The sequence below is a fragment of the Symphalangus syndactylus genome, chromosome 22 (assembly GCF_028878055.3).
Source record: "Symphalangus syndactylus isolate Jambi chromosome 22, NHGRI_mSymSyn1-v2.1_pri, whole genome shotgun sequence".
Classification (NCBI taxonomy): Eukaryota; Metazoa; Chordata; class Mammalia; order Primates; family Hylobatidae; genus Symphalangus; species Symphalangus syndactylus.
The window spans coordinates 29,476,397-29,496,523 of record NC_072444.2 but is presented as its reverse complement, the minus strand read 5'-3'; the positions used below and the strand labels follow the sequence as shown (position 1 = coordinate 29,496,523).

The 20,127-nt window shown below is 49.0% G+C and overlaps 1 protein-coding gene and 1 long non-coding RNA gene across 15 annotated transcripts in view; one reads left to right on the top strand and one right to left on the bottom strand.

The window, feature by feature from the left end:
- The window catches only part of CAMTA1 (calmodulin binding transcription activator 1), a 990,108-nt gene that overhangs the window by 600,784 nt on the left and 369,197 nt on the right, over nt 1-20,127 (top strand). The window lies entirely within an intron of this gene.
- Nucleotides 4,767-14,635, bottom strand: LOC129472398 (uncharacterized). Of its 2 annotated transcripts, none has more exons than XR_008653914.2 (3): nt 14,335-14,635; nt 7,249-7,393; nt 4,767-5,512 (listed from the first exon to the last, which is right to left on the bottom strand). It is a non-coding gene; the product is annotated as an uncharacterized lncRNA (long non-coding RNA). The 2 variants fall into 2 exon arrangements; XR_008653915.2 differs by lacking the exon at nt 14,335-14,635 and adding an exon at nt 8,926-8,977.

The window sequence follows — 20,127 nt, the reverse complement described above, 5'->3', positions numbered from 1 at the left end:
TTGGAGATTTCTAGCATTCCTTGGAACAGATTAATGGCTCTAGAGATGCCACACCTATTGGTGGATGGCTTCTAGCCTTACCTTTACAAGCAGCCAAATATAAGGAAGCAGGCACGCGGCACCCCTGAGCAATGGGCATGCACGCTCACCAGACACCAGTACACTGGAGAGTTGTGTGCATGGAAGTGAGGGCTCAAGGAACTCTCTGGGCTTCTTACCAGCCTCTAGGCCACTATCTCTATTTATGCTGTTATTACCCCCACGTTGCAAGGGAATGAAGCTCAGAGATGAGACACGTGGCTTCTGGTCGCAGAGCTAGTCGGCAACAGGACCAGGATCTGAAGCCAAAACAACCATCTAGAGCTTCCCATATAGCCTTCACCCTACAAGACTTCTCACTTTCAACGGCTGCACCCTGGTAGAGCAATGGGGCTGGGTCCCGTTAAAGTAGCCCTGGGCTAACCTGGTGGATGCAATAACCAGCAAATAGCCGCCAGCCCAGCCAGGTCAGACCCAGAGATGAAACACTATTTCCTTTTTTCCCTGCACCCCCTGGGGTTGTCTGTAGGGTGCTTGCAGGGCTCCTTGGTAGAGCTACTTTTTCCTAGAAGGTTCTAGAAGCAGAGGATGAATGAATCTGTGGCTAGGTCCTTTGTGTTGGGGCATTAGGAGTTGAGATGAGCTTCTGGGAGATAGGGCACCATGGGGCACATTTTAGAGAGGATGCCAGTGCATGCAGGGCCGTCGTCCTCAGCTTCTAACCAACTAACAAGGATTACCCAACCCAGTCCCCGACCCAAAACCACCATCGGCCACACCCTAGAGACTCCTGTGGGGCCCTTGAATCACCTCACCAGGCAGGAACAAAATCCTGTTTCAAAGAGTAATTGTTGCTATGGCAACTGGCCTTATGCACTCCCCTGGTTGCCACTGGGGGACTGAGGCGGACGCACATGGTGTGTTGGCAAAGAAAGGAAAAAATGGCAGCCCTGGGACCAACACTCGTGGGGACAGGCAAGGGAGTCGAGGTATTCAGCCATCAAAACCCATCTTCCCGTCTGGAGCAGCAACAGGCTGGGCCTTCCCCTGTGCAGGCTGGCACCATTGCTTAGGGGACCTGTATCCCCATGGTTACCCAGGCTGGAGGATGGCAGTAAATACTGGGGCCTCGATTCCAGGCAAAAGATGTTAGACTCAGGTTTGTTTGTGAATTTGATAATTGGATATTTCCTACCATAAAGGCCTTTCTATTAATTAATGCAAATATTAAAGCTTTATAGAGCCAGCTTCCTGTAAGTCACCGTTTGTCAACAAAGACAGGGCGGAGAGAAGGGGGCAGGGAGAGGTAACCTGTAGGACAGGAGGCAGCGGACTAGGGCAAGGGCCACTCTGCTCTTCCCAGGTAGGGCCCTTCCTATCAGGGAGCAGGCCTACCAAGGGGTCTCCCAGCTGCCTCACCAGCTCACTTCCCTTGGACTAAGAGCCCCTGAGTCCTCAGCTTTTAAAACACTAATAGGGAGGCCAAATAAATATTTCAAGGTCACCTAAGGGCTCCCTTGGGTCTTGTTTATTTATAGCATCCTGGCCACCTCCATCTAGAAATGTTTCAAAGTGCAGAAGTATGAATAGTAAGAAAACAGCTCTTCATTTATTTATTTGGTTATGAATGTATTTATTTTCACTGTCTCTACCAACTCGATGGGCCTGGGCATAACTGGCCAGCACGTGGCCCTGCTCTGGTTCTTGGCATCTGCCTGCTTGCTCGGGGAGCATCTAAATGGAAACTCTGCATTGCATTTAGTCCTCAGCTGCAAAAAGGAAGCTAGTTAGCTCCAGGGGGCTCACAAGGAGAGTGTACCTGCCACCACACATAAGCGTGAGCCAAGGTGTGCTGTCATCCTGGAGACCCTGGCCCAATTCCCTGGAGCACCTATGGAGACGGGGCATAAGCAGTGCCTAATTTAGTGAGTCCAGCAGTGAGGACATTCCATGCCAGTGAGCTCATGCAGCAGAAGGGGTCAGTATTAGCTGGGCTTCATTGTCCTCCCTCTATTCCTGGATGATACCGCCCTCCTAAGAGGTAAGTGTCATCACACCCATTTCATACTAGAGACTGGAAGAGATCAAAATTGTAGCCCCAGGTTGTGAACGTGGAGGATGGTGGAGCTAGGACTTGAACCTGGCTCTGTCCAACATCTTCTCCTGTCTCAGCACTGGTGTCTCTTTTGCCCTGGAGATGGAAGCCAATGGTACTGTCTGCCCAGGATTGGTTACCATTTGTCCCCAGCCCTTGCCTATGTGAGCAAAATGACCTCTCAGATGGGCTTCTCCCTGGGAGCTAGTCTGTCCTCAGCCTGTGTCCAAAGGCTCTAATGGATGAGATCACAGACCGGATCACAGATTCGGATCTGTCTGGAAGTGCTGGACCCGTGCTGCATGTCCATTCTGAAAAGTGCTCTGCCCAGGCAAGATGGCACTCAAGCTCCATTCTACATTAATTTAATTAATACAATTAATTTAGACCAAATCTAGTCTGCCCACCCTAGTCCCAGCACATAGGGAGCACTCGCCTGACTGAGGGCTGAGGGGCCCCCTTCACCTCTCTACCCCAGGAAAGACCTGACCGCCTCCCAGAGTTCATTCATTCAAGCATTTACTAGGGACTTAAAAAGCGCAAGGCACTGGGAATACAGCAGCAATCAACACCATCCTCACCATGGGGAGACAGACAAGTAATAAATGTGTAAGAGCAGCAGCGAAAAGGCCAGGTGTAGAGGGGACCTCTGACATGGCTCAACCAAGAGTCTGGCCCTGTTCTCCTGCGATTCTCTCAAAGCCTCCCTCCTCCTTACTGTTCTCTATTCTCAGGCCGGCTTCCCTGTGTTAGTAAAATGACTGTAGTCATCTCAGTCCCCGCAGATATTCTCCACTGTCTTAAAGAAGAGAGAACCTCTCTTTTCCCAACCATTGAGTAAAAAGTCCGAGGTTTCGCTCTGCATCTGTTTAGGTCCTCTGACCTCCTGAACCAATCACTGCAGCTAGTGGATACAATTCATTTAGACTAAGGATTGACAAACTATGGCCCATGGACCAAATCCAGTCCACCATCTGCTTTTAAAAATAAAGATTTTTGAGGAGGCCGAGGCAGGTGATCATTTGAGGTCAGGAGTTCGAGACCAGCCTGGCCAACATGGTGAAACCCTGTCTCTACTAAAAATACAAAAATTAGCTGAGTGGTAGTGGTGTGCACCTGTAATCCCAGCTACAGGGGAGGCTGAGGCAAGGGAATCGCTTGAACCAGGGAGGCAGAGGTTGCAATGAGCTGAGACTGTACCACTGCACTCCAGTCTGGGTGACAGAGTGAGAGCCTGTCTCAAAAAAATAATAATTAAAAAAATAAAGTTTTATTGGAACACCTCCATGCACATTTGTTTACATATTGTATGGCTTTTCCAAGACTCTGGTGGAATCAAGAAGGTGCCATAGAGACTGTATTGCCTAGAAAGCCAAAAAGATGTACAGAAAAGGCCTTTTACAGAACAAGTTTGCAAACCCCTCGCTCAGACACATCAGAGTCTGTCCTGGGAGCTGGTGTTAGAGGAAATTCTCCCAGTTCTAGTGAACTTTACATAAGTGCTGGAGGGCAGTTGATCTATGCACTGTAGCACCTGCTATTCCTGTAGCCATTCAGCCAAAGAAGCCTGACGGCCTTGTATGTAACTAACTGTGTGCTCTGCCAGAGAGATCCTAGCTTCAGAGAGAGAGAGGAAGCCGTGTTACAGCCAAAAGCAAGAAGCGACCCAAAAGTCCCTCCACAGAGGAATAAACAAAATGTGGTCTATCCATACGATGGAATAATATTCACCCATAAACAGGAATGAAGTATGAATCCACACTACCACCAGGATGCACCTGAGGATGTTTTGCTGAGTGAAAGAAATCAGTTGCAGCAGGCCGCACATGGTGTGTTTCATTTATGTGAACGTCCAGGCAAATCCACACACACAGAAAACGGGTGGGTGGTTGCCTGGGGCCGGGGGCAGGGAGTGGGGAGGGTCTGCTTCAGGAGAATGGGGTTTTCTTTCAGGGTGATGAAATGTTTTAGAACTAGATAGTGGTGATGGTTACACAGCTCAGAACATCCTAAAATCCACAGACCTGTACACTTTAAAATGGTGAATTTTATGCTATGTGAATTTTACTTCAATTAAAAAAAAAATCGGAGACCGAGTCAGAGGCCACACTAAACTATGGGGCTGGTGGGGGATGAGGCCTGTGGGCTCAGCAGGTGCGTTCAAAGTGGGGACTCAGGGGCCCAGGCTTCCTGGGAGGGACTTTATTCCAGCTTTTCCTTAGCTCATATCTTGCACAGGCTCCTTAAGGCACCCCCATCCCCATCCCCATCCCCACTATGTCTCTGAGTTGCCTGGGTGGCCTGACAGTGGCCTGTGCGCCTCAGGGTGGCACCTGCAGGCACCCTCCTCCCTGGCTTTCTTGAGCACCTGATGGTGAAATGCCACCGTGCACGACAGAGTCTATAAATTTGCCTGCAGGTCTGGCATTTATGTTTGGCACCTTTGTAGAAATATTATTTCCCATTGCTACCCGGTTTTTATAATGTCAATATACTAAGATCTACCTCTCAGTATTACATTTTATACACAATGCTGCTTTCTTTATACCCTAGAGCACATGTGTTTTTCTAACTTAGCTTTCAAAAATAGTTGGTTTTCAAAGAGATGTCGCAGGAGACTTGCTGTTGGCAGTGAAATAAGTTTTTTTATTGTGGTCTGGAGCAAAATATGTGATGGAATCCTTAATTGAAATTCACCTTTAACATTCAAGTTATATTTTTATTACAATTTGAAATCCATTGTGAGGGATCGTTATCTGCAGCGATTCATTTCCTTCAGGAAGTTTCTTCCTTGGTGATGTAATTTAAATTCAGGGAGCCAGGAAAAAACACCAGTGTCTCATATTTTGAACCACTGGCAGAAAAGGCTGCTGGTGTCAGTGCCCAGGAAACCGTAAAACAAAGCACTTTCTCTGTCTATGGATTGTCTTCCTGTTGTGTCCTCATCGGGGCATTCTGGGGCTTGTCTGAGCCTCTTAAGCAGCAGAATTCCCTAGAAGGCAAGGGCAGTGGCCGTCTGAACTGGCAGGCGGCATTAAAAGAGGACTGAACTCCTTCACTGTCTTTGTTTCTGACACCTCGCTTTGATCTCTTGGCCTCCTGATGCCTCTTCTTGCCTCTTCCTCCTAAGGACAGCTTTCCTTGTGTTCTCATTTTCCAAACAGCACATATCAGCGAACCGACAAAGCCTGTCTGCGTGCGTCTGCCTTGCGCCTTGGAGCAGAGACTTGAGGCTGCGGCCAGGCAGAAACAGGACTGCCGAGTGAGCGGTGGAGAAAAAGGGTTGTTCCTAATCAGTAGTCATCACTTCGTGGAGGATAATGGCAATTTAATTAATCGCCCAATGCCAGTGCTGAAGACACGGTTGCAGGAACATTGCTAGAATTTGAGGAAATTATTACAAATTGTGCATTCAACTCTTAGGATGAATACCAAATCCAGACATCATATGTTTTGACATATCTATTATTTATATGCAAATCTGGCTCCTCAAAGAGGATTTCCCAGGAGCCCATGGGGTTAGTTTTCCTGTAGGCTCAGAAAGTGTCCATTTGCCCAGCATGTCCCTCTCCTCTGGTATCCCAAGGAAGGTTGCCCAGTTAAGGCCAGGTCCAGTGGCTCACGCCTGTAATCCCAGCACTTTGGGAGGCTGAGGCAGGTGAATCACCTGAGGTCAGGAGTTTGAGACCAGCCTGAGCAACGTGGAGAAACCCCGTCTCTACTAAAAATACGAAATTAGCCGGGCATGGTGGCACATGCCTGTAATCCCAGCTACTCTGGAGGCTGAGACAGGAGAATCACTTGAACCTGGGAGATGGCGGTTGTGGTGAGCCGAGATCATGCCATTGCACTGCAGCCTGGGCAACAAGAGTGAAACTCTGTCTCCAAAAAAAAAGAAAAGAAAAAAGAAAAGAAGATTGCCCGGTTGGATCAGATTTCACCACTTCTGGCCACTCTTCCTCTTTAGGGCCTAGTTCCATCAGGTCTTAGTAAGACTCTGGCATAAATACAGCATTGGTAGAAATAGTTTGAAGAGTCTTTCTGGAGCCAAGATAACAAACAGTCCTCCCTTCTGATGCCAGGCAGGGTTAGGCACTTTGGGCTCTATGAAAACTACCTTGCCTGGTCCACCCAGCTGATCTGATCATTCTGGATTGCTAAGCAAAGCTGTCAGGGTGGCACATGCTTGTGAACAGCAGCAGCAGTGGCCACAGGACAATGAGAGCAGTGGCTAGTTGGAATTTCTTGAGCACTCACTCTGAGCCAGACTCTGTGCCAAGGGCTTTATCATAATGCCCTAAGGTCATGCAAGGATGGCAAAGATAAGCTGCTTTCTAAAGAAAGTGGTTAGGAAAATGTGCTCTGGAGTCAGACAGGCTGTATTAAGAGGTTCAGCTGCAAGTGACCAAAAACATTGTAATAGCAGTATAGCAGTGACTTAAATAAGACGGTTTGATTTTTCTACCTGGGAAACGATTGGTTAGAGGGTTGAGAACTGGCTGGGCAACTGGTTGCTCATTAGAGTCCCAGCCTCCTATAATGCAGTACCACTGTCCTCAATATATAGCCTTTACCTCATGGCACAAAATAGCTGCTTGAGTTCAAGCCATAGTGCCTGCATTCCAGCCAGCAGGAAAGGAGAGAATAATGCTTTTGCCTGTATCCTACTGGCCAGAATGCAATTGCAGTCGCATCTAACTACAGAGGAGGGTAGGAAATGTAGGCTTCACTCTGAGGGTCCACATGCCCAGCTGAATTTGGGAATTCTAATGCTTAAGGAAGAGAAAGCTGGGCAAAGAGAAACAGATAGCTATCTCTGCCATAGAGTTAGATGCAAAGTTAGTTGTTTTCCTTTGGTGAATTGGGATATGTCTTCTGGATATCATTTCCTTATCTATGAAATCAGGTAAATCTGGTACTTGGAGAGGATGTGTGCTAATTGCTCTGTGATGCTTAGTGTAGTACCAGATGTAAACATGGGCCAGAAGGATGGAAGGTGTTGCCATCATTTCCCAGGACAGGCCCTGGTTCTTCCATCTGAGGCCAGCCTCTAGTACTAGCTATGGGGAATTGGCAAGCCAATTAATTTATTCTACACTTCATAGTTTACATACTCTGCCACATTTGAATTCCGTAATAAGCCAGTGTGATCGGTGTTCTTGCCCCCACTGTAGCAAGGCTGGCCCAAGGACTCAAACCCAGATCCCTCCAATGTGAAATGCAGTGCTCTTTCATTTCTCCATACATTGATGAGCCCTCCTGCAGGCGAAAGAATAAAAGGACAACAATATTTGACATAAAACATTAAGTACATGCCTCTTTGTTGCAGTGACTTCTTAGCCTAGATACTTGCTTCCTAGATGATAGGTAGGTAGGTAGATAGATAGATAGATAGATAGATAGATAGATAGATGATAGATAGATATTCCTATAGCCTCAAAGGTTGAGTCTAAGAAATTTTGAGAAAATGCTTTCCTTTTGCCAATGAATTCGTTTATTTATACAACCAGTATCTATTTACTGAGCAACTAGTATGTGCCAGGCACTGTGCTAAACACTGGGAATATAATGATGAACAAAACCGGACCATCTCCATGCTTGTGTGGAGCTTAGCGTTCTATGTGGGAAGAAGTAAGATAATCACATGATCATAAAAATCAAGGGCGTGCTTGCCTGGAAGTTGTACACTGAGACCACATGGAGAGTGTGGGTCCTAACCCTGCAGGGCTTCCTATGTCATCAACACACTAAGATCTTTGCCACAGAAAAGGAAGAAGAAAGGCCAGGACGGACGTTGTTGCCAAATATAAATAGTGAGAAAAGCATTTTATATTCCCTAAGGCTCCTTGACACCCACTGAACATTTCTCTGTGCACTTACTCAGATGCCTAATTATTCATTTACTCCTTCTCACTCATCTAACATGTGTAGTAGAGCAATCTGGAATACAGACTCCGGTGCCAGTTAGATTCAAACCGGTTAAAACCCTGGTCCTGTCTGCCTAGTAACTAACCTTGGACAAATTAGGCTAACTTCTATGTGCCTCAGTCTTCTCATCTGTAAAAATGGGCATAGGGTATCTACTTCATAGGGTTGTTGAGAGCATTAAAATGCGTTACTACATATAACGCACTTAGAGCAACATATGGCACAGAGTGAGCTCCTTGTACATGCTAGCTCAAGATGATGGTGGTGAGATGATGGTGGTGATCATGGTCGTGATGATGGCGCTGCTGCTACTGTTGATGCTGTCGAACAAGATGATGGTGATGGTGGTGGTGGTGCTGGTGCTGCTGATGTTGTTGAAGATGATAAGAATGATGATGATGAGGAGGATGAGGATGATGGTGATGATGATAATTTTGATAAGGAGGATGAGGGTGATGAGGATGATGATCGTGGAGGATTCTTGAGTTCCCACCATGTGCCAATGACACCCTCGGTGCGGGTATGCAGAGAAGAACAGAGAATCTGCCCCCATTTTTCCAGTATAGTGGGAGCAAAGTCCAAAGGTGACCACAGAGCCCCATACACGTAATGGAGCAAAGAAGGGCATGGAACTCCCTCCCCACTGAAACACAGGGCGGGACTGGGCTGCCATGTCCTGCTTCAACTCCCAATGCTAGATCCACCCTGGGAAAGAAAAGGTGGCAGGAAAAGCTGTGGCTTCTCTTGCAGGAAACACCATGGGAAGGCTTCTGTGCCAGGGATGTGGGAAAAGGGGGAATGGAGCGAAAGATGGCTGTTGGCTCCATTCTGAAAGCACCACCTGCAGCACAATTTGTACTTACTGCTTCTGCCAGAGGTTTGAAAGTGGCCGCAGCTTCACGGTGGCTCAGTGGCTTGGTTCCAGTCCAACTTTCCGGGGCAGCTGGCCTGGTGCAGGAAAGGAGAGCAAGCTGGCCAGGGCCCTGTAAGGCTGCAGACATCACCTGGACACTAATCCCGCGTGCCTGGGTAGCTTCTTCATGTCCACTGCCCTGTGGGCCCTATACTGTGTGTGATGATTGATGTGAGTCAATGTGTGGGCCTTGGAGAGCCTTTTGTGAATCCGTGGCTAATTTTTTGGTGAACAAGTAGATCAAATGCTTGATATTTCCCTTTGTGTTACTCAAAATTAAAAGAAGTTTGTACCTATCAAAGCAGCAAGGGCACGCATTAGATAAATCAATCTTTGCCATTTTGTCACTCTTAATTTTTTGTTAATTTAATTAGAATAGAGATAGTCAAGTCTAGGTGTGCTAAATCACAGACCATAAAATTCTGTAAATCACTTCAGCATGTGACTGGGTGTGCGTGTGGTTGCTAATTAGGAGGGGCAGAGCTGCGGCTTTGGAGATGAGCTCCTGGCAAGGACCCTGGGTTGGCAAGGAGTGGAAAGACTCCGGGGACATGTCCGACTACCTCTTGGGCCACTGAAGCCTCTGCCTCCCTGTACCCATCAGTGCCACTGCCCAGGGATGGTTCAGCCAGGCGAGGGTGGGGATGGGCCCAGGACTCACAGCCTCTCCTTTCCTGTGTGAGCTCCCAGGATAGGACATCTCTGCGGGAGGCAGTACTGTACCAGCTGGAAGTTGGACCACCCAGCTTCAGCAGAACAGCCCTCCTATTGCCCCATGCCCATCCTGCTTGCCTGTTCACTATTTTTTTTGAGACAGAGTCTCGCTCTGTCGCCCAGGCTAGAGTGCAGTGGCGCCATCTCGGCTCACTGCAACCTCCGCCTCCCAGGTTCAAGCAATTCTCCTGCCTCAGCCTCCTGAGTAGCAGGGACTACAGGCACATGCCACCACTCCCGGCTAATTTTTTGTATTTTTAGTAGAGACGAGGTTTCACCGTGTTAGCCAGGAGCCTGTTCACTATTAACAGGACACTTGATTTTGCCAGCCAAACCACTGCAGCAATATTTCCAGAACAAATAAAGCTGCTTAGACATTTGCTTTTGGCGTTTTATGTTTCAACTTGAATCTGTTGATTTCGGCCTTGCTGTTTGAATAGCGTCTCTGCAGGTTTGTTCTGGGCACTTACATTTCCAAATGTGCAAGTACTGGGCTCGCGGGCCAGTGTTTGAAGTGAGGGGAGCCAGACAGGCCAGGGAAGGGCCCTTAGAGGCCACTCCTCACTCCCAGGGAGAGCCTAGCGGAAAGAGTGCTGCCCGGAGAGCAGCAAACACCAAGAAAAAATGAGGCTGCAGAGGCCAGGCCAGCCCTGAGTCCTGTTGGAGACATCTCTACAGCGTGCTCCACCCAGCACGATGCTCCCTGCTTTCCAAAGTGATTCTGGGGTGCCCTCTCCCCAGCACTTTCTCCCAAAGCTCAGCTCTCACCACCCACTGCTAGCCACTCTCTTCCACATTTGGCCTCCCAGCACTGGGCGCCTCTGACGGTCTGATTGAAGTCCCAGGCCCTCACTGGCCATTCGGCTGTGTCCAGTGCGGTTCTGAGCTTCATTCCACATGCAGGAGCCTCACTCACTCCCTCCTTCTGTGTTGTGAGGGTCTCTGGGTGCCTAGGTGTTGCTCGTGCCTCCCTCATGCTAAGGGTGCTGCAGAAGCCCACCCTGGTTCCTCCAGGCTCCTCCGCTCCCCCTGAGAATGAAAGGCATTGGCCCCCCCCAAGGACATCTGGCTTCACAGGGACCATTGTCAGGCAGAGACACATGTGCACAGCCCCAGCCCGCTGGAAGGCCATCTGTTGTCAGAAAGGTTGCGTTTTGAGCCCGTCTTTCCATCTGGGACAAGTTTGTACTGAACTGGCCACATTTGTGCTAAAGACACGGTTTGTAGTCAGCTTCACAGGCCCAAGAGGCAGAGCTCAGTTAGCGTCCTGTGCAGAGTCCCCATGATGCCCTGACTCATCATGAGCAGCCGCCGTCACCAAGCTGAGCTGTACAGCGAGAGAGAAATGCAGTGTCTGGGAGACTTGGGACCTCTGGGAGGCTGCAGCCACTCAGTCATCCCTGCCAAGGATGGTGGGACAATGGCAGTGTCAACCTTGCCAAGGGGCTGGGTTTCCAGCCATGGCTGGGCCCTCAGCCTGCTCAGTGGAGCATCTCATTTCCCACCACACAGTGGATGTTCTTGGCCTTCTCTCTCCAACTAACATCTGCAAAGTCCTCCTCCTATGCAGCGATGCCTCCCTTCCTCCTAAGAAGACCGTGCACCTTGACGATGGGCAGATGGGGTTGGAGGCCCAGCCCTCCCTTCCCAGCATGTGACCTGCTGCAAGTTACTTGATCCCCACCAGCCTCCACCTCCTCCTTGGTAAAACACAAGTGGCAACAGCCCCTGTTTCCCAAGGCTAAGAAGTCAGTAGGAAAATGCATAAAAAATACTTTCCCAGGTCACTTGGCTCCTTCCTCCCCTCCTGACACCCATACTGGCCACTGAATCTGTTCTGAGAAGTCCCTGTCGCCAATTTGAGGACTTTGGTTCCATCTCACGGCAGTCTCTGCCGGTGACGTTCAGTGCTGCTGCCTGCTGCTGCCGGGAGGCTCTTGTTGCCATGGTTTCCATGATGCTACATCTCCGGTCCCTCTTACGTTCCTAACTGTTTGGTTCCCAATCTTCTTTGCTGGCTTGCCCTGAAAGTCAGCAGCCCCTGGAACCCTGCCCTTGTCTTCCTTCTCTTCCTGGGCTCTCCATAGTCTGTCCCTGGGTGGAACTCACCCATTCCCTCCAACGGGAGACTTCTCTCCCACAAATCCGTTCCTCCAGACTGGGCTCCTTCCCTTGTGTGTGCTGTTGACCCCTCTCATTGAACAGGCTTGGACCCTACCCTGCTTCCTCCCATCCACCAAACACCTCTTCACCACCATCTCCACCACCCAGTGACTGGCTTCCGTCTCCCACTGTCATGGCACTATCACTAGCCACACAGCTGCCCCAACCAGGAGACCTCACAATCCTAGTTTCTGCTCGCCCTTCACTTCCCAAAATCCAATCCCTTATTAAGAAATTCCCATTCTCTTCTCCCATCTGTTCTCTGTTTCTGTCCAGGCCAGGCCGTGGGGTCTCTGAGCTTCACGGCTGCAGCTGACCCTGCCAGCAGGCAGGGTCCCAGCTGCCCTAGACCCCAGCCACTGTCCCGCCAGGGTCCCAGCCTGAGACTCCCCCAGCCCAGGTGCCTCCTGAGGCCTCTTGTGCTTCTCTGTTCTTAAAGCTAGAGGCAGGTTAGCGTCAACTAACACACACAGAGAAAAAGCTGCAAAATAGGTTTTAAAATGTACACGGTGTAAAAATGATAGTGGGGGTTTGGACACAGATGGGTAGGAGGTTACGACAGGGAAAGAATTTTGCTTAATCTTGGAATGAAAAATACTCTGATCCTGGCAGAGTCCAGTCAGAAGGAATTTCCAGCGAGATCTGTCTTCTTGCCACATTGTCTGCAACACAATTGATCTTTGCTTTGATTGCTTTCACCTCCCTCCCCCTCACTTGGCTTTTTGCAGATAATGTACAGAAAGCCCCTTTTTGTTGTTGGAGCAGTTTACTGGGGGAGGCCTTCAGAATCAACATCCAGCTCTCCCAGTGTGGCCTCCCCCTTCTCCTGCCAAGTCAGAGATGGACATTCTTTGTCTGTGACTTGACATCTTGGAGGGCCTTGGGTTCTCATCTGAGCCCTGTCACTAGCCTTGGGTGGATGATCACTCTAAGGACCAATTTCCTTTTTCATCTGGAAAATGGGGATAGTAGTCCCTTTCTCCGGGGGTCATTGTGAGAATTAAGTGAAATGACACAGAGCTTTAATGGATGGTGCTGCGTCTGTTGTCATGGCCACTGTGGATGTGAGCGGCAGAGCTGCAAACACGCCTTGTTCCTCTGAGGTCAGCCCACGCTGGCCGCCCTCGGGTGTCAGCCAGGCCGTTGTGCTGCAGGGAAGGGAGGAGAGGAGCCTCTCTTCTGGGTGAGCCAGACAAAAAGGAACCTCCTGTGGCATTTGTCCCAGCGTCCTCTGACCGTGAGCCTTCCGATGTGCCTGGCTGGTATGAACAGAAATGTGGATCCAACCCACACTCCTTGCTGATTTCAAACGTCCCTGTGCATCGGATGGGACGTGGTTAACAGCCCCTGTCTTCCTGGAAGGAAATGTTCAGGGAGGACTGGTGTTGGGAAGCTAGAGGGGAGGCGGCCCGGCCTTGGAGCCCCGCCCTGTTGGTGTTGCTCTCTTTAGCCCTGGTGAACATCCCGGCCTTGGGCTCCTGAGTCCAGGGGGCCTGGCTGGCAGCCTGCCTCCCTGAGGCCTAAGCCCCTGGTTCTGACTGCTGATGCGCCTCCTGGGAGCGCTCCTGCCCATCTCCGCTTGGAGTCACCGGGAACTGAGTTGCTGGTTCTGCTGGCAGCTCCCATCCTGTCCCATGGGGGGGCTCAGACATGGAGACCAGTGCTGGAAGGCCCTGAGGCCTCTGAGCCCTCCACCCAGAGCCAGGGTGTGCCCAGTGCATGCACTGCTATCTCTGCCTGGGCTGGTCTCTCCACCAGACTGAGCTTCCTGCCAGACTGGGGCAGGGCCCTAACACTCTGTTGTTACACTCTCCATCCCCGTGCCATTCAGAGCCTCCCAGCACTGAGTAGGCACTGCACAGCGAGAGGGAAGGGGAGGAGGAAGGGAGTCTGGCTCTGTGCCTGTCCCCAGCTGCCTGGCTCTGACTGTCAGAGTCTCTCTGCAGCAGCACAGAGCGAGTCCGCTGGGTGCTGTGAGACGACCCTGGAGAGGTCCTCCCACCCCCAGCTGTCTCTTCTCTAGCCTGTTGCCGCGAGCTCCATCCCTCCTAACCCTACCCCTTGGCCAGGTCCCTCGGCTCTGGGCTCGGCAGGAGCCTCTTTCCCCCCGTGGACTCGGTCGGTGCTCCCCCTGCAGCCCTGCTGGGTCTCCCTAGAGCTCACCACCCAGACTCGGCCTGTGTGGGCACTGGAGTTCTTGATGTCACACACGTCAGCGTGTCCCCTTAGCACTGTGTGAACACGACCCTGTCCCATGGCCAGCCTGGGAGATGGCAAAAAAGAATGGAGTGGCTCCCTGGCAGGAAGTGCAGGAAGGCAGGGGCACAGGCCCACTGCAGCACCCCTGCCAGCACAGGCCAGCTTCTCCGCTGATTTGCCCTTGACTGTTCCCTTAGAAACAGACATGAGTGGCCACAGGCTGAACGAGGCTCTGTGGAGAGAAGTAGGGGCAGGTGGTGGGTGGGTAATTTATCTTACTTACTGTAGGGTGTGGGGGTGGAAAGCCAGGGCTGAAAATCTTGCTTCTCTAGGAGGTGGCTAAAGGCCTTCACAGTGGTCTGGACAGGAAAGGGTGAAGTCCAAGGACAGGGTCCCCAGAGGAGTGTGGTGAGGCTGAGGGAAGAGGGACCCAGGCAAGGGAATCTTGGAGGAGAAGGCAGGACAGTTAGCCCAGACTGGGGTGGCCGGGGCAGGCTCTGTGAGGCTGCAGTTGGGGGTCCTGTGGCTGCAGAGAGGTTTGCTTTCCAAGTCAGGGCCACAGGTTTCCCTGGGATGCTATTTGTGTCCCCCGCCTTCCATTGTGATGCTGCACAATAACTTTTATAGCCTGGCCTGGTGCCTGGCCTGCAGCCCCGAATCACTGACTCATCTTTACCTGCCGCTTCCCTGCGGGACGGCTCTGGGTGCAGGAGCCAAGAGCCCGGGCGACCACGCAGGGCTGGTTCCTTCCCACTTCTGCCCAGTCACTTCCCCATCCTCTGAGGACCCTGGAGAAATTCAGCCAGGGCCTGGGCCTCTAGGAGCTACCAAGCCTCCCTCTCTTAAGCAAAGCGAGCTCAGGGTTCACAGGGCCAGAGCAAGAGGGTGACAAAAGCCACCCAGGGTGCCCGCCTCCTCTAAGCATCTGACACGGCTCAGGGACCTGCTGTCCTCAGGCTCATTCCAGGTGGGTGCCTTGGCTCTGGGCCTCAGACCAGCCTCCCCTCAGAGCTCCATGTGGACCCTTGTGATGGATGCCATTACTTGTCTGACATGTCCCCAAGGGCGCCTGCACATCCCACCGCCAATGCCAGTACCAGTGCACGGCCCAGGATTGGCCCTGCTGCTTGCTACTCCTGAACGCTTGCAAGTGAGTTCTCCTCTCTGGGCCTCACTATCCTCCTGTCTACAACAGGGTCGCTAATAGTGCCTATGGCAGTAGGGTTGCTGTTCAGACACCCAAGCTGTGAAAAGTTCCTGGAAGGGGTCCCACCCTACAGAAAGCACTCAGTAGCAAAGAAAGCCTCATGGGTGCAAATGAATCTGCTCCACTCTGCAAAGAAAAAGAGCACCTCTCCCCCACATGCATTCCTACAGGGCTTGCAGCCCTGGTGCCCTCGCTGGCTGCCATTGTGAGCCTATGCTCTGCACTGCCCGCCAGGTGTGCCAGGGTGGCGTGACTCCACAGCAAGCACTGGAGGCCTGGACTTGTTTAGCCATTTCTCTCAAGATGGCCATTTCTGCACTTTCGTGATAAGGAGGTCTCGCCTCTGTTGGAGTGGCTGAGTGGTGCATCCAGCTGGTTCCTGGGACTGGGGACAGGTTTTAGTGCTCTGAGAATCTGGATTTTTTTTTTTTTTTTTTTTTTTTTTTTACGGAGTTTTGCTCTTGTTGCCCAGGCTGTAGTGCAATGATGTGATCTCGGCTCGCCGCAACCCCTGCCTCCCAGGTTCAAGCAATTCTCCTGCCTCAGCCTCCCGAGTAGCTGGGATTACAGGCATGTGCCACCATGCTGGGCTAATTTTGTATTTTTAGTAGAGACGGGGTTTCTCCATGTTGGTCAGGCTAGTCTCCAATTCCTGACCTCAGGTGATCTGCCCACCTCGGCCTCCCAAAGTGCTGGGATTACAGGCATGAGCCACCACACCTGGCTGTATCTGGATGTTTTATGCATCCCTTTACACAGTGTGTGTGTGTGTGTGTCTGTGTGTGTGTGTGTACATCTTCAGCTGATCCTTCAAAGTCTGTGGGTTTTATTGTCATCCCCTTTTTATAGATTAGGAAGCTGCTGCTCAGATGGATTAAATCACTTGGCCCAGGTCATATGGCTAAGGGGCGCTTGGTGTCCCACAGTTCTGGAGATACAATTAACATAAGGTAAAATTCCGACTTTGTGTGGCCATTCTGAAAGCTTTGGCAAATATATGTGGTTTCCATCAGCTTGGTCCATGATCACTACCACAATCAAGATGGAGACGGTTTCCATCAGCTCAAAAACTCCCTGCACCTCTTTGTCAGATAAGCTGCTCCGTGTACTTCAGCCTCTGGGAATGGATGGCCTGTTTTCAGTCCCTATAGCTTTGCCTTTTCCAGAATGTCCTATAAATGAAATCATACAAGATGTGGCCTTTTGAGTCTGGCTTCTTTCGCCAGACATAATGATCCTGAGATTTATCCATGTGGTTGCATGTATCAGTACTTCCTTCCTTTTTATGAGGAAGTGGTGTTCCACAGTGTGGATATACAGCAATTTGTTTAACCATTCACCTGTTGAAGGATGTCTGGGCTGTTTCCAGTTGACATTACATGTGAAGGACTCTAAACATTTGCATACAGGTTTTGGTGTCATCATACATTTTTATTTCTCTTGGGAAAATATATAGAGGTAAGATTGCCAGGTCGTATAGTAAATCTGTTTAACTTGATGAGAAACTACCCAACTGTGTTCCAGAGAGACTACTACTTTGCATTCCCATCAGGAATATATAAGTTTTAGTTGGCTGGGCACTGTGGCTCATGCCTGTAATTCTGACACTTTGGGAGTCCAAGGTGAGAGGATTGCTTGAGGCCAGGAGTTTGAGACCCTCCAAACCTCAACATGGTGAGACCCCCATCTTTTTTTTTTTTTTTTTTTTTTTGAGACAGAGTTTCGCTCTTGTTACCCAGGCTGGAGCTCAGTGGTGCAATCTCAGCTCACTGCAACCTCCACTTCCTGGGTTCAAGTGATTGTCCTGCCTCAGCCTCAGGAGTAGCTGGGATTACAGGCATGTGCCACCACACCCAGCTAATTTTGTATTTTTAGTAGAGTCCGGGTTTCTCCATGTTGGTCAGGCTGGTCCTGAACTCCCAACCTCAGGTGATCCGCCTGCCTCGGCCTCCCAAAGTGCTGGGATTATAGGTGTGAGCCACGGTGCCCGGCTGAGATCCCCATCTTTTTAATTTTTTTTTAAATTAGCCGGAGGCTGGGCGCAATGGCTCATGCCTGTGATCCTAGCACTTTGGGAGGCCAAAGTGGGTGGATTGCCTGAGCTCAGGAGTTCGAGACCAGCCTGGGCAACATGGTGAAACCCGTATCTACTAAAAATAAAAAAAATTAGCTGGGTTTGGTGGCAGGCACCTGTAGTCCCAGCTACTTGGGAGGCTGAGGCATGAGAATTGCTTGAACCTGGGAGGCAGAGGTTGCGGTGAGCTGAGATCGCGCCACTGAGCTCCAGCCTGGGCGACAGAGACTCTGTCTCGATCAATCAATCAATCAATAAGCTGAGTGTGGTGGTTGGTGCACACCTGTAGTCCCAGCTACTTGGGAGGCTGAGGCAAGAGGATCATTTGAGGTCAGGAGTTCAAAGCTGCAGTGAGCTATGATCGCGCCACTGCATTCAGCCTGGATGACAGAGTGATACTATATCTCTTAAAAAAAAAGTGTCAATTGCTCCACATCCTTGCCAGCATTTAGTATTGTTGTTTTTAAAGCTATTCTAATAGGTACATAGTATTTCATCAAGATTTTGCTTTCCATTTCCCTCATGACTGATGTTTTCTCACGTACTTGCTTATATGCGATCTGTATAATTTACTTGAGTGGGGTGTCCAAATTTCTGTGGTCTGTTTTTCATTTTTGTTTTGTTTTGTTTTTGAGGCAGGGTCCTACTCTGTTGTCCAGGCTGGAGCGCAGTTGTGTTACCACCAGCTCACTGCAGCCTTGACCTCCTGGGCTCAAGCAATCCTCTAGTCTCAGCCTTTCGAGTAGTTGAGACCACAGGCATGCACCACCACACCCAGCTAATTTTTTTATTTATTTTTTCTTTTTTTTGTAGAGATAGGGTCTCCCTATGTTGCCCAGGCTGGTCTCCAACTCCTGGGCTAAAGTGATCCTCCTGTCCCAGCCTTGTTTGATTTTCTTTTTTTTTTTTTTTTTGTCTTTCGCATTTAATTGACACAGGATAATTGTACATGTTTATGGGATACAGTGCAGTGTTTTGACACATGTATACATTGTGTAATGATCAAATCACAGTATTTAGCATATTCAGCACCTCACACATATACCATTTCTTTGAGGTAAAAACATTTAAAATCCTCTCTTTTAGCTATTTCAAAATATAAAATACAATATTGTTAACCATAGTCTCCCTAGTATGCTATCAAACACTAGAAATTATTCCTTTTATCTAACTGTATTTTTATACTCATTAACCAACCCCTCTTCATCCTCCCTGTCCAGGTTCTGGTAACCACTATTCTACTCTCTACGTCTATGAGATCAACTTCTTAAGATTCCACATATGGATGAGATCATGCAGTATTAGTCTTTCTGTGCCAGGCTTATTTCACTTAACAAAATGTCCTCTAGGTAGGTTCGTCCATGTTGCTACAAATGGCAGGATTTCATTCTTTTTTATGACTGAAGAGTATTCCATTGTGTATATGTACCACATTTTCTTTATACATTCATCTGCTGATGAACACTTAGGTTGATTCTATATCTTGGGTATTGTGAATAGTGCTGCAATAAACACGGGAGTGCAGATATAATGATTTCGTTTGATTTGGATATATATATTCAGTAGTAGGATTGCTGAATCATATGGTAGTTCTATTTTTAATTTTTTGAGGAACTTCCAAAATGTTTTCCATAATGGCTATACTAATTTACATTCCTACCAACAGTGTATGAGATTCCCCCTTTCTCCACATTTATGCCAGCTTTTGTTATTTTTTGCCTCTTTGATTAGCCATTCTAATTGGGGCAAGGTGATATCTCATTGTGGTTTTGACTTGCATTTCCCTGATGATTAGTGATGTTGAGCATTTTTAAAATGTACTTGTTGACCATTTGTATGCTGTCTTTTGAGAAATGTCTATTCAGGTTTTTTCCCACTTTTTAATCAGATTATTTGTTTTCTTGCTACTGAGTTGTTTGAGTTCCTTATACATTCTGGATATTAAGCCCTTGTCAGATACACAGTTTGCAAATATTTTCTCCTATTCTGCAGCTTGTCTTTTCACTCTGTTTATTGTTTCCTTTGCTGTGCAGAAGCTTTTTAAATTTGATGTAATCCCATTTGTCTATTGTTCCTTTTGTTGCCTATGCTTTTGAGGCATTATTTTTAAAAAATCCTTACCCAGACCAATATCATGAAGCATTTCCCCTATATTTTCTTGTAGTGGTTCTGTGTATGTGTGTGTGTGTGTGTGTGTGTGGTGTTTCTTTTTTTTTTTTTTTTTTTTTCCGAAATGGAGTTTCACTCTTCTTGACCAGGCTGCAATGCAGTGGTGCAATCTCAGCTCACTGCAACCTCTGCCTCCTGGGTTCAAGCTATTCTTCTGCCTCAGCGTCCTAAGTAGCCAGGACTACAGGTGTCCGCCACCACGCCTGGTTAATTTTTGTATTTTTGGTAGAGACGGGGTTTCACCATGTTGTCCAGGCTGGTCTCGAACTCCTGACCTCGGGTGATCCACCCACCTCAGCCTCCCCAAGTGCTGGGATTACAGGCGTGAGCCACCGCACCTGGCCTCTTCTAGTAGTTTTATTGTTTCAGTTCTTACATATAAGAACATTTAATCCATTTTTGAGTTTTTTTTATATGGTGAGAGATAAGGCTCTAATTTCATTCTTATGCATGTAGATGTCCAGTTTTCCCAGCAAAACTTATTACAAAGTCTGCCCTTTCCCCAATGTGTGTTATTGGTGCCTTTGTTGAAAATTGGTTGCCTGTAAGTACAGATTTATTTCTGTGTTCTCTATTCTGTTCCATTGGTCTATATGCCTATGTTTATGGTAGTGCCATGCTGTTTT